A 13,273-nucleotide genomic window follows, 5' to 3' on the forward strand; every position below is an offset into this window, starting at 1 on the left:
GGCTCTTGGCAGTGGTGCCCAGGGACAGCCCAAGGGGCACTGGGCACACACTGGAGCCCAGGAGGTTCCACTTGAACTCAAAGAGAAGTTTCTTTGGTGTGAGGCTGCTGGAGCCCTGGAGCTGGCTGCCCAGGGAGGTCATGGTGGGCTTGGGTTGATGGTTGGCCCTGATGGTCTCAGAGGCCTTTTCCAACCAAAGCAACCATTCAATGATTTCATTCTTTAGTCTGTTGAGTCTTTCTCAGCACTGTCTGAAGAATCTGAGTTCTCTTAGTGGTGCTGGGTGGATGGTTGGACTTGGTTGGTGTTTTCCCACCTTAATGATTCCCTGATTCCCAGCAGGACCTGAGTGAAGCTCAGGATTTGCAGAGAGCCCGGGAGAAAAAGTGGATCCTCACCTTGCCCCCCGTGCAAACCTTCAGCTATTTCCCTTGGCAAGGTCAGTCCTGCGCGGGGCTGACACACACCAGGCAGGCAGGGCTGGGGAGAGGATCAGAGGCAGATTCCTCCTCACTTCTCACCTGCCCTAACCTGGGGAGAGGCAGCTTTAAAGGCAGGACGCCGCCGTCTGCCCTGGCTTGGGCTCAGCCGAGGAGCTGCCAGTTAGTGGGAAGGAAATAGGGAGCGGTGGAGTCGGGAAGTGCTTTGTTCAGCCCATCCGGCCGCTTGGCACCTAAGGACCTCCCGGGGGTTAATCCGAAGCCTGCTAAAGCACCGTGAGAAACCTGCCAGGCGCCCTCCGAGCTGCGTGCCGAGGAAATGAAATCCCGCGGACCATATGGCAGGGCTCGGGCAGGGAGGGAGTGGGGTGCCCGGGGCAGGGAGTGAGGGGGGTGCCCGGGGCTGGGAGTGAGTGGGGTGCCCGGGGCAGGGAGGGGGGTGCCCGGGGCAGGGAGTGAGTGGGGTGCCCGGGGCAGGGAGTGAGGTGCCCGGGGCAGGGAGGGAGTGGGGTGCCCGGGGCAGGGAGGGAGTGGGGTGCCCGGGGCAGGGAGGGAGGGGGGTGCCCGGGGCAGGGAGTGAGTGGGGTGCCCGGGGCAGGGAGTGAGTGGGGTGCCCGGGGCAGGGAGGGGGGGTGCCCGGGGCAGGGAGTGAGGGGGGGTGCCCGGGGCAGGGAGTGAGTGGGGTGCCCGGGGCAGGGAGGGGGGTGCCCGGGGCAGGGAGTGAGTGGGGTGCCCGGGGCAGGGAGTGGGGTGCCCGGGGCAGGGAGGGGGGGTGCCCGGGGCAGGGTTTGCAGCTGCCCCCAGCAGCCCCGCGAGGTGCCAGGGCTGCTGCTTTGGGGGGGGTTCTGAGGCGGGGAGGAAGGGGAAAGGTTAGGGTTAGGGGAGAGGGGGGTCCATCACCCAGCAATAATTCACCTCCTTCCCGGCACCCGGCGGGGAAGGACAAGGACAGTGACGGGGAAGTGAGGGGAACCGAAGGGAAGGATGACACATGTGCAGCCCAACCCAGTGGCAGAGCAGCCGGGGAGGCAGAGCCAATAGCTGCTTTCCATGCTCAGTGAGTCCATCCACCTCCACCCCCCACACACACCCCCCTCCCCTCCCCTCCCCTCTCCTCCCCTCCCCTCTTCTTTGAGTCCTTAAGTTGCAGCTTTTAACTACCTCGGTGTTCAAAGAAAAGCTGATGCCCAGCGTGAGCAGAAGGAAGAGCCTGCTGGCAGGTAGACAGCATGGACACTGACCCTGGCAGGGCTGGCTGCTGAGAGAGGTAGGTGCCTTGCAGGGCAGGGATCTGAAAGCAATCACATTTGGGATGCAAACTCAGAGCAGACTTTAATTTTCCAGCAGGGGGAATATGGAAATCTGGCTCCCTCGAAATTATTCATCCCCTCCCCTCCTCCTTCCCAACTCCACCACCACCTCCCTCCCTGCTGTGTCCTCTCCCCATCCACCCATCCACCCATCCATCCATGCATCCATCCATCCATCCATCCATCCATCCATCCATCCATCCATCCATCCATCCATCCCAGCACAAACCAGCTTGCTGCAGTCTCTCCATCTGGGTGCCTCAGTGCTGGGTGGCTTTGGTGTTCTGTGTGTGCCAGCAAGATGTAGGGAGAGCAGCAGGAGGGAGGGGGTGGTACCCGTGGGGGGTGGTGGGCTCTGGACCCATGGCACTGCCAGGCTGGCAGGGATCCTGGCTGCTAAGAACCATCCTGGTGGAGCCAGGCACTGCCCTGCTCAGAGCCTGCAGGGGGGGTGGGGTGCAAGCAGGGGGTCACCCCAATGGGTGGCTTTCCCCCAGGAGGGAAGGAAGGGAGGGCAGGCAGTGAAGCAGGGACATGGACAGAGTTAGAGTTGTCCCTCCCTGGGGCTTTACACTTGAAGAGGACCCTGGGGCAGCACTGTGTTCATGTCACCTGAGGCTCCTGCCCTGAGCAGGCACTGGCTTGGGGAGGGGGGAGGAAGAGAGGCCTGGCTGAAGGCTGCCTTTTGGATGTTGTGTTGCTGGCTGGACGAGCCAGGGCTGCTCACTGCACCGGGGGAGAGCCTCTCCTTTTGGCTGGGGGGGTTGGGTCTGACCTGCTGCTTGGCTTTTGGGGCTGGAGAGTCCCCACAGATATCTGGGGGACAGCTCTGTGGAGAGGCAGGAGGAGGTGGAGGTGACCCCAAGGTGGCAAGACTCCCTTGCCTGGCAGTAGTGAGAGTGTGACTTCTCTGCCATCGCCGTGAGGGAGCTGCTGGGGGGTTGCTGCCTCTGGGATGTCTGTGCAGCTCTGGCTCACGTTTAGGAACACAGAGTTGTCTTCTCAAGGAGAAGGGGGAGGGTGGGGGTGGTGGAGGGGAGTTGTGAGGATCCCCCTGCCAGGGCTAGCAGGATCTGCCTGCCTCCTGGGGAGCTTGGGAGAACTTTGGTGCTGTTGGGGAGAAGGGGAGCCGCCAGCGCGGGCGTCCGCTGGGCTCAGCTTTTGCTCTGCCCCATCCTGGGGATGGGCACAGGGCAGGGCAGGGCAGGGGGACCAGGGCTGCTTTCACTCCGTGGCCCTGGTCTCCTTTTCCACCCTGCTGGGTGCTGGCAGCGGTTCCTGCGGCTGTGCTGGTGTAAATATCGCCCAAGAAACCACTTCGTGGAGCTGATGCCATCAGGTGGCGCTTGGGAACAGGCAGCGCGGCTGCGGGAGTCCGGGCGGCAAACACTTGTTGCTGCCAGCTGCACATCACAAGGGGCACGGGGGCAACGTGGCACCCGGAGCCACCGGCCACCCAAGCACTCACCTCCAGCCCTGCCAGCCCAGAAAGGCCTTCTGCAGGTGCTGGGAAGGGGGTGCAGGGCAGTGGTGGCTGTGGAGATGGGAGGGTGAAAAGCTTTTCCTCTCAGGTCTGGCCCTGGGAAGTGTGATTTGAATTTCAGACAACTCCTTCAGAGGTAGCCTTGGCAAGCTTGTGAGTGCCAGCCTGTCCCCTCCCTGGCACTGCCTGTGCCAGTGGCTCCACGCTCGCAGTGTGGCACAGGGCTGCCCAAGGCAGAAGTTTTTGTGCAGTCCAGAGAGCTTTTGTTTGCTCAGGAGCAGAGCCAGAGGCAGGCAGTGCAGACCAGGATGTGCCTCTTCTGTCCTGATAAACCTGCTGCTCCAACCCTCTGACACCCCAAACCTGCAGCAGGTCCACCCCAAACCTGCAGCTGGTCCAGCCTGAACCATCTCAAAAGCCAGAGCAGGGCTGGGCTTGGGCAAAAACCCCTCCCAGGGCACAGAGTGAGGTTCACCAGGAGGGGCTGAGCAGTGAGATACTGGAAGAGGTTGCCCAGAGCTGCAGGGGGGGGGGAGGTTCCATCCCTGGAGACACTCAAGAGCAAACTTGATGGGGCCCTGAGTAACCTGCTCTGGTTGGAGGTGTCCCCTGCTCATTGCAGGGGGGGCTGGACAGGATGACCTTTGAGGGTCCCTTCCAACAGGATGCAATCTGTGGTTCTGTCACCTGCACATGCCAAGGTCCCATGCAAAGCTGCTCAGGCCAGGACGAGCTGCAGGAGCAGGCAGAGTGCTGCCTGGGCTGCTCTGCTCCACCCCACTTGCCACATCCCAACACCACGGGACAGGATGGATCCCCTGCTTGGAGAGGAGGGCAGCTGGGTGGCAGCCAGGGCCAGAGCTGCTGGCCACCCTCCAGGCTGCCTATCTCTGCACCCTGTCACTCCCCACTGCCAGGGCCAGGGAGAGGGTTTGCCACCCCCAGCCAGGGCAGACGCAGCCCAGACCACAGCACAGCGCTCCCAGCCTCAAGGATAACCTTGCCCTTGGCTTCAAAGATAAGGGATGCTGGAGAGGACAAAGAGGACCTTTGTAAGTGGGATGTGTTCAGGGACCTTGGTGGGAGCCTCAGCTGTTTGCAGAGGTCCCAAATGCAGCAGCAGTTTTGCAGCCTGGCTGAAGTGCACAGTGCTGGGTCAACAGCTGGACCTGGTGGTCTTAAAGGTCTCTTCCCACCCAAGTTAGGCTTCTGTAGGGAACAGACAGGAGCTGAGGAGGAAAGGAGCTGCTCAGACTCAAGTAAGAGCATCCTCAGCAGGTGTCTGCATCCAGTTTCACTACACCAGGTCTGGTGCAACTTCCACTTGGAGACAGAAGCAAAATCAGAGGCACAATCCCAGCTGGGAGGCCAGAGAAGAGAGTGGGGACCTGGGTGCAAAAGGTTTGTCTGCCATGACCAAACCCTGCACCTTTTGGGTGCCCCTGGTGTGGGCCAAGGCTGCCTGCTGCAGGCAGGGCCAGCTCCTGGAATCACAGCAATGTTCCACCTGGAAGACCTCTAACACCATTGGGTCCAATCATCCACCAAGCCCTGGCCCCAGGTGCCATGGCCATAGGTAAAGGCAGAGTAAATGAGCCCCCAAAAGACCCAGTGTGCATTTTGGTGCATCCCAAACTGCTGTGCTGGGCAGGTGATGAACAAGGGCAGAGAATGACCTGGAGTTGTTTGGGTGGGAAAAAGTCCTCTGAGGTCATCCAGTCCAAGCACCAACCCAACCCCCCCGTGGCCACCAAACCCTGGCCCCAAGTGCCATGGCCACAGGTTCCTGGAGCACCTCCAGGGATGGGGACTCCACCACCTCCCTGGGCAGCCTGTGCCAAGCCCTGACCACTCTGGCAGCAAAGAAATTGTTCCTGGATCTCCAACCTAACCCTCCCCAGGTACAACCTGAGGCCATTTCCTCTGGCCCTGTTGCTTGGTACGTGGGAGAAGAGCCCAAGCCCCACCTCACCCCAGCTGCCTGCAGGGAGGTTGTAGCCAGGAGGGGGTTGGTCTCTTCTCTCAAGCAACCAGCACCAGAACAAGAGGACACAGTCTCAAGCTGTGCCAGGGGAAGTTTAGGCTGGAGGTGAGGAGAAAGTTCTTCCCAGAGAGAGTTGTTGGCCACTGGGATGTGCTGCCCAGGGAGGTGGTGGAGTCCCCATCCCTGGAGGTGTTCCAGAGGGGATTGGACGTGGCACTTGGTGCCATGGGTTAGTCAGGAGGTCTGTGGTGCCAGGTTGGACTCGATGAGCTTTGAGGTCTCTTCCAACCTTGGGGCTACTGTGATGAGCTGCAGAGAGGTCTCTCCCCTCAGCCTCCTCTCCTCTTCTGCCTCTGCCGTGGCCGGGAGCAGGCTGGGGGCCCCGGCCGGGCTCTCTGGGGACGGAGATCAGCAGCAGCAGCCCCGGCTGCAGCCCAGGGGAGCAGGTCCCTTGTTAATCAGCATTTAATTAAAGGACATGCTGACATTTGGAGCTCAGAAACAACTCTCCTGTGTGGGCTGCCTCTCTCTGCTGCTCGCCTCTCCTCTGAATCACTCCCTGACATTTTGCCAGATTAGGATGTGAGTCTCTCTCTCTCTCTCTCTCTCTCTCTCTCTCTCTCCCTTCCTCCTTATCACAACAAATTGCAAAGGAGATGCAAAGCCACTGCTGCTCCTGAGGGAGAGGGTGGGGGTGGAGGGGCTGGGGTTTCACTGGGGAAATCCTCCCCCTAGCAATGGTGCCCCACAAAGACCCTGGCTGCAGGGCAGCTTTTGGTGTGGGAGGTGCTGCAGGGATGCTGAAGCAGAGGGTTCTCAGCCTGTTGGCCCAGGGCAAGTGGTTCTTCACCTCCAAACCCACACAGAGAGCATCTCAGGTCCACACAGCAGCCACAAGTGTGAAGGAATCAAAAGCAGAGGGTGGGAACAGGTTGGCCCCACAAGGACCCTTGGGTAGGGAGGGATGGAGAGCCAGGGCCGGGGAGGTGCTCAGCATCTTGGCCTTGGAGCAGCATCCTTAGAGCAGGAGTGACCAAGGCCAGGCTGAGGGGGCAAGGCAGGACCACCCCAGCCCCCAGTTCCAGACATGAAGGACCCCTCTCCCCACACACAGACCCCTCTCCCCACTCACAGACCCCTCTCCCCACTTACAGAACTCTCTCCCCACTCACAGACCCCTCTCCCCACTCACAGACCCCTCTCCCCACTTACAGAACTCTCTCCCCACTTACAGACCCTCTCTCCCCACTTACAGATCCCTCTCCCCACTCACAGACCCCTCTCCCCACTCACAGACCCCTCTCCCCACTTACAGATCCCTCTCCCCACTTACAGACCCCTCTCCCCACATGCAGACCCTCTCTCCCCACTCACAGACCCCTCTCCCCACTTACAGAACTCTCTCCCCACTTACAGACCCTCTCTCCCCACTTACAGATCCCTCTCCCCACTCACAGACCCCTCTCCCCACTCACAGACCCCTCTCCCCACTTACAGATCCCTCTCCCCACTTACAGACCCCTCTCCCCACATGCAGACCCTCTCTCCCCACTCACAGACCCCTCTCCCCACTTACAGAACTCTCTCCCCACTTACAGACCCTCTCTCCCCACTTACAGATCCCTCTCCCCACTCACAGACCCCTCTCCCCACTCACAGACCCCTCTCCCCACTTACAGATCCCTCTCCCCACTTACAGACCCCTCTCCCCACATGCAGACCCTCTCTCCCCACTCACAGACCCCTCTCCCCACATGCAGACCCTCTCTCCCCACTCACAGACCCCTCTCCCCACATGCAGACCCTCTCTCCCCACATACAGACCCCTCTCCCCACATACAGACCCCTCTCCCCACATGCAGACCCCTCTCCCCACTTACAGACCCCTCTCCCCACATGCAGACCCTCTCTCCCCACTCACAGACCCCTCTCCCCACATGCAGACCCTCTCTCCCCACTTACAGACCCCTCTCCCCACATGCAGACCCTCTCTCCCCACATGCAGACCCTCTCTCCCCACATTTCCACCCCATGCAGTGGGTGAGTGGGGCTGGGGCAGATCTTTTTCCCATATCCTGGGGTCTCTTCCCATCCCCCAAGGCTGAGAGGGAGGGGAGAGGAGGGGTAAGGGGGGGAGGTGGGCAATCCATGCCCACCCCTCTCCCTTTACACTCCAGGAGCCATAGCAGAGCAGCATCCGAGGTGCCCCCTGCCTCCCAAACCTTCTGCTGCTCTTGAAAGCAGGCCAGGGAGTCTGTTTATCTGTTAGCCCATGCCAGAGCTGGGAAAATGCAAACAGCAGTGAGGGATGGAGGGGGGAGGAGGAGGAGAAGGAGGAGGAAGAGGAGGAGGGGCGGTAGTGGCGGTGGTGGTGGTGGTGGTGGTGGGGAACCCTCCCTGTCAGCTTCCCCTTGGCTGCTCATTTCAGCCTTCTTTCAAGCAGAAATTACTCACATTAATCAGGAGTGAGAATGTGTTTGCAGCCCTGCAGATCTGGCAGCCTGGAATCAAATTCCATCAGTAGCAGCAGCAGCAGCAGCAGCAGGAGGAGGAGGAGGATGGAAGCCTCTGCCTCTGCTGGGCTCTGCCTAATAGAGCCATTGCCAGGGGAAACTGCAGCTGAGAGCTCCCCTCGATTAATCTACCCTCGACAAAAAGAGGAGGAAATGTACGTGTGTGTGTGTGTGTGTGTGTGTGTGTGTGTGTGTGTGTGTGTGTGTGTGTGCCAGGAGATGGCCCTCAGAGAGGAGAGCTGGCAACTGGAACCACAGCAGACCCCAGGGGCTGCCTAAAGCTACCACACTGCCCCCTGCCCACTGTGGGCAGAGCCACCTCAGCACCCCCCAGGGGGGCTTCACTGCGTGGGGAGCTCAAGTCTTGAGAGCTCCTGGGGCAAAGGGAGAGCTGTGAAGAAATCACTGTTCCTCTCCCTCCTCTCCCTCCTCTCCCTCTCCCTCTCCCTCTCCCTCTCCCTCTCCCTCTCCCTCTCCCTCTCCCTCTCCCTCTCCCTCTCCCTCTCCTTCTCCTCTCCCTCTCCTCCCCTCTCCCTCTCCTCTCCCTCTCCCTCTCCTCTCCCTCTCCCTCTCCTCCCCTCTCCCTCTCCTCTCCCTCTCCTTCTCCTTCTCCTCTCCCTCTCCTCCCTTCTTCCTCTCCTCTCCCTCTCCCTCTCCCTCTCCTCCCTCTCCCTCTCCCTCTCCCTCTCCCTCTCTCCTCTCCCTCTCCCTCTCCCTCTCCCTCTCCCTCTCCCTCTCCCTCTCCCTCTCCCTCTCCCTCTCCCTCTCCCTCTCCCTCTCTCCCCTCCCAGCAGGCAGGAGACACAGAGCTGCCTGTGTCCTATGCCAGGGAGCTGCTGGCCAGCTGAGGCCATGAAGCTGCTGAGGGGCCTGGAGCAGCTCTGTGAGGAGCAAAGGCTGAGAGCCCTGGGGCTGAGAGCCTGGAGGAGAGCAGCCCCAGAGGGGAGCTGAGCAATGCTCAGCAAGAGATAAAGGGTTAGGGGCAAGAGGTTGGGGCTGGGCTCTTGTCAGTGGTGCCCAGGGACAGCACAAGCTGGAACCAGGAGGTTTCACTTGAACTGAGGGAGAAAGTTCTCTGGTGTGAGGGTGCTGAGCCCTGGAGCAGGCTGCCCAGAGAGGTTGTGGAGTCTCCTTCTCTGCAGAGCTTCCAACCCCTCCTTGGCCATTGTGCTCCTGGGCAGGCTGCTGTGGGTGCCCTGCTGGAGCAGGGGGCTTGGAGTGGATGATCTCCAAGGGTCCCTTCCAACCCTGCTCTGGGGCAGGACCAGGTGCTGCCAGGCTGGGTCCTGGCACCATCTCACCATGGCACTGGGGCAGGTGGAGTCTGCTGGGGTCCTGGCTGGTGCGTGCTGAGGAGCTGGGGCTCAGGTGCCACAGCTTGCTCCATGTAATAGAGCTGCTGCTGCTGCTGCTCCAAGGTGATTGCTCCTTTATTGGCTTATTTTTAGCTGTGCAGCCAGGCTGAGATCAAGATGGATGAGTCTTGTCTTGGGCGAGACTTGTGCTGCGGGTAGGAGCTTGGGGATGGGGTGGGAGCAACAGCTTTGACAGCTGCCTTGAAAGCAAGCAGGGGGAAGCTCCCCGGTGCAGAGCAGGGAGCTCCCCGGGCCCCCATTCCTGCCCTGGGAGCTGTCCATAGGGTGAGCTTGGACCAGGTTTGAAGTCAGTGTCAGAGGGCTGCATGCTGCTGGGCAGCTCCCTTCAGTGAGGGACCCCCGGTCCAGTTCACCTGCAGGTCAGGCTCCTGTCTACCCCCAGCTCAAGAGGGACAGGGAACTGCTGGAGAGGGCACAGCAAAGGGCTGCAAAGATGCTGAGGGGACTGGGACAGCTCTGGGATGAGGACAGGCTGAGGGGCTTGGGGCTTTGTAGCCTGGAGGCAAGACTGAGAGGGGGATCTGATCAATGCTGATCAATACTTCCAGGGTGGGTGGCAGGAGGATGGTGCCAGGCTCCTTTCAGCGGTGCCCAGGGGCAGGACAGGGGTCAATGAGCACAAACTTGAACCCAGGAGGCTCCACCTGAACAGGAGGAGGAACAACTTTAATTTCAGGGTGGTGGAGCCCTGGAGCAGGCTGCCCAGAGAGGTTGTGGAGTCTCTGCAGAGCTTCCAACCCCCCCTGGCCACTGTGCTCCTGGGCAAGCTGCTGTGGGAGCCCTGCTGGAACAGGGGGGGTTGGACTGGGTGATGTCCAGAGGTCCCTCCCAACCCCTACAGGGCTGCTGGCCCTGTGGAGCTGCAGGCAGCTTCAGGTTGCATCTGGGACAGGGAAGAGAGACCATGGCTTTAGGTCAAGGTGCTGCAGAAAGCCTGGGGAAGCTTTGATCTCCCCAGCCCAGGAGGATCCCTCCTCTGCGCTGCACCACATGGTGAGACAGAAGAAGGCTGGGGCCAGACTCTTCTCAGTGGTGCCCAGGGGCAGGGCAAGGGGCAATGGGCACAAACTGGCACCCAGGAGGTTCCATTTCAATGTGAGGGAAGAATTCTTTGCTGTGAGGCTGCTGGAGGCCTGCAGCAGGCTGCCCAGAGAGGTTGTGGAGTCTCCTCTGGAGAGCTTCCAACCCCCCCTGGCCACTGTGCTGCTGGGCAGGCTGCTGTGGGTGCCCTGCTGGGGCAGGGGGGGTTGGACTGGCTGAGCTCCAGAGGTTTCTTCCAAGCCCTACCATGCTGGGGCTCTGTGAGGTGCAGACATTGTGTGGCACTACCTGGGCAGTGCCTGCTGCCCCGGGGGCAGTGCCTGGCAGTGCCAGCAGCGGTGTGTGGCACACAGCCCAGAGCCTCCTGGTGCCCGCCCTGGCTCCGGGGCTGCCTGCCAGCGTGGCTGGGAGCTGTGGCCAGCCAGGCCACAGGGAATATTGATTAGTTTTACAGTGTAAGCTGACAGAGCCTGTTCTGGTGATGTAATGAAGATGGATGATCCCAGCCCCTCGCCACCCTGCCCTGGGGAAGGAGAAAATGATTCGCTGTCTCCTGGAGGGATGCTCCACGCTCCCCCTGCCTCCCTCCTCTTCCTCACCTCGTTGCCACCCCTCTCCTGCTGGGTTTCTTTCCCTCTTTCTGCCCTTACAGCTCTCTGCTTCCCCTTGGTTGCCACTCCACCGTCTGCCCCCCGACCAGGTGGAACTGGGAGGCAGCTCAGCCTGGTTCAGCCCAGGAGCCCTCAGCGCTGGGATGGGCTGGGAGAGGACTTCCTGTCGATCTTGGCTGCCCGTGGGGGAAATCTCTCCCACTGGGACTCCCCACAGCCAGAGTCATGGTCCTGACTTATTCCACAGCTCACCTCTCCCTCCTCCTCTGCTTTTGGTTGCTGCCTCTTGTCCTCCACCCTTTGCCCTCTGTGGATGTGTGCCCCAGACAAGGCAGCCCCGGGGAGCCCAGCTGCCAGCCCAGCTCGCTGCAGACACACAGAGTGGCTTCAGCTGGAAGGATCACACCAGCAGCTAAAGAGAGGCTCCCAGGAGGATGGAGACTCCTTTTTTACAAGGAGACTAAGGGGGCTACAAGAAAGCTGGGGAGGGGCTTTTGAGGGGGTCAGGGAGGGATAGGATTGGGGGGGATGGAACAGAATTAGAAGTGGGGAGATTGAGATTGGCTGTGAGGAAGAAGTTGTTCCCCAGAAGGGTGGTGAGAGCCTGGCACAGGTTGCCCAGGGAGGTGGTGGAAGCCTCCTGCCTGGAGGTGTTTGCAGCCAGGCTGGAGGTGGCTGTGAGCAAGCTGCTGTGGTGTGAGGTGTCCCTGCCCATGGCAGGGGGTTGGAGCTGGCTGAGCCTTGAGCTCCCTTCCAGCCCTGACAGCTCTGTGATTCTGTGAGTCCCCTGGAAAAGACAAAAGGTGATGAGGACAAGCTGCTGCTGGGGAGATTCCCATGGGAATCCAGAAGAAAATTTGTCAGCATGGGAAGAGTCAGAGATTGAAATCATCTCCCAAGGTCAGCAGTGGATCCCCCAGCACTGGACAGCTTGAAGGCACAACAGGACAGGGTGCTGGGCCAGCTCAAGTACACCATCACCCACAGAGACTGGACCCCAGATGATCCTTGGGGTCTCTTTGTGATCAGCCAGTCCCAACCCCCCCTGCCACAGGCACAGTCTCACAGACTCACCAAGGTTGGAAGAGAGCTCAAAGATCATCGAGTCCAAGCTGTGGGACACCTCCCACTAGATCAGGATCAGGTTCTCCCACCTCCCACACTTGGAGAGACCTCCTCAGCTCAGCCCCACTGGGAAAACCCCAAAGTGTCAGCCCAGGGGAGGCTGAGGGCAGCTGTGTGAGGTGGATGAACACCCTTCAGAGCCTGGCTCTGGGTGTTTGGGGAACCACAGGCAGTGCTTTTTGCTCCACTGACCAGGAGCTGTGAATCCATCCAGGCTCAAGCACTCACCTGGCAGAAGGCAGTTTATGTACAGCCATAAAAATGATTGAATATTGCTCAGGGTTTTCAAAGAGGGGGGGAAAAAAAGGAGCGGGGGGGGGGGGGGGGAGGGGGAAGCTCATATATTCTCAGGTCTTTATTTCTCTTCTGGCTTTTACTCTTTAGGATTTGTGTTTTCAGGCTCTCCTCAACAAGCAGCACCGATTGGAAATGCTAAAATGTGTTTATATAAGAGCTGAGAATCCTCCAGGGCTGAGGGAAGTGAAAATCCCCCCAGCAGCTGCTGGTGTGCAGGAGATGGCAGCTCCAGAGCTGGCAGCAGCCTCTGGAAGGAGCCATCCCCCCTGCACCTCCAGAACCCTCAGGAGCCCCAGGGCTGTCTTGCATCAAGTCCAAACCTCATTGCTCAGAATCTCAGCATGGTGAGGGCTGGAAGGGACCTCTGGGAACCATCCACTCCACCCCCCCTGCCAAAGCAGGGCACCCACAGCAGCTTGCCCCAGCAGCACAGTGGCCAGGGGGGGTTGGAAGCCCTGCAGAGAAGGAGACTCCACAGCCTCTCTGGGCAGCCTGCTCCAGGGCTCTGCCACCCTGAAATTAAAGAAGCTCCTCCTCATGTTCCTCTTCGTGTTCATGCTCTAGGACCATCCAGACCAACCACCAACCCAACACCTCCATGGCCACCAAACCCTGGCCCCAAATGCCATGGCCACAGGTTCCTTGAACCCCGCCAGGGATGAGGACTCCACCACTCCCCTGGGCAGCCTGTGCCAGGCCCTGACCACTCTTGCAGTGAAGGAATTGTTCCTAATGTCCAACCTAAGCCTCCCCTGCTGCAACTTGAGGCCATCTCCTCTTGTCCTATTGCTTGGGAGAAGAGCCCAACCCCCACCCGGCTCCAGCCTCCTCTCAGGGAGTTGTGGAGAGCAAAGTGGTCTCTCCTCAATCTCCTTTCCTGCAGACTAAACACCCCCAGCTCCCTCAGCTGCTCCTCCCCAGCCCTGTTCTCCAGACCCTTCCCCAGCTTTCTTGCCCTCCTCTGGCCATACTCCAGCTCCTCAGTGTCCTTCTGTGAGTGAAGAGCCCAAAGCTGACCCCAGCACTGGAGGCAAGTCTGGGGAAGAGCTTTAGAGGGCTGATGGGAGACCAACCCCAGGCTGTGAGGAGCAGC

At 60.3% G+C, this 13,273-nt stretch overlaps 1 long non-coding RNA gene across 1 annotated transcript in view; it reads left to right on the top strand.

Annotated features, from left to right (window-relative positions):
• The first annotated feature begins 1,360 nt into the window (after positions 1 to 1,360).
• LOC137451847 (uncharacterized) overlaps positions 1,361 to 13,273 on the top strand; it is a 46,017-nt gene continuing 34,104 nt past the window's right edge. Inside the window, exons 1-2 of the long non-coding RNA XR_010989909.1 lie at positions 1,361 to 1,497; positions 1,616 to 1,707. This is a non-coding gene — a long non-coding RNA (uncharacterized lncRNA). The remainder of the gene's footprint in view (positions 1,498 to 1,615; positions 1,708 to 13,273) is intronic.

The sequence above is a fragment of the Melanerpes formicivorus genome, unplaced genomic scaffold (genome assembly GCF_026170545.1).
Source record: "Melanerpes formicivorus ecotype bairdi unplaced genomic scaffold, bMelFor1.0.p_v2 SCAF_46, whole genome shotgun sequence".
In the NCBI taxonomy this organism is placed as follows: Eukaryota; Metazoa; Chordata; class Aves; order Piciformes; family Picidae; genus Melanerpes; species Melanerpes formicivorus.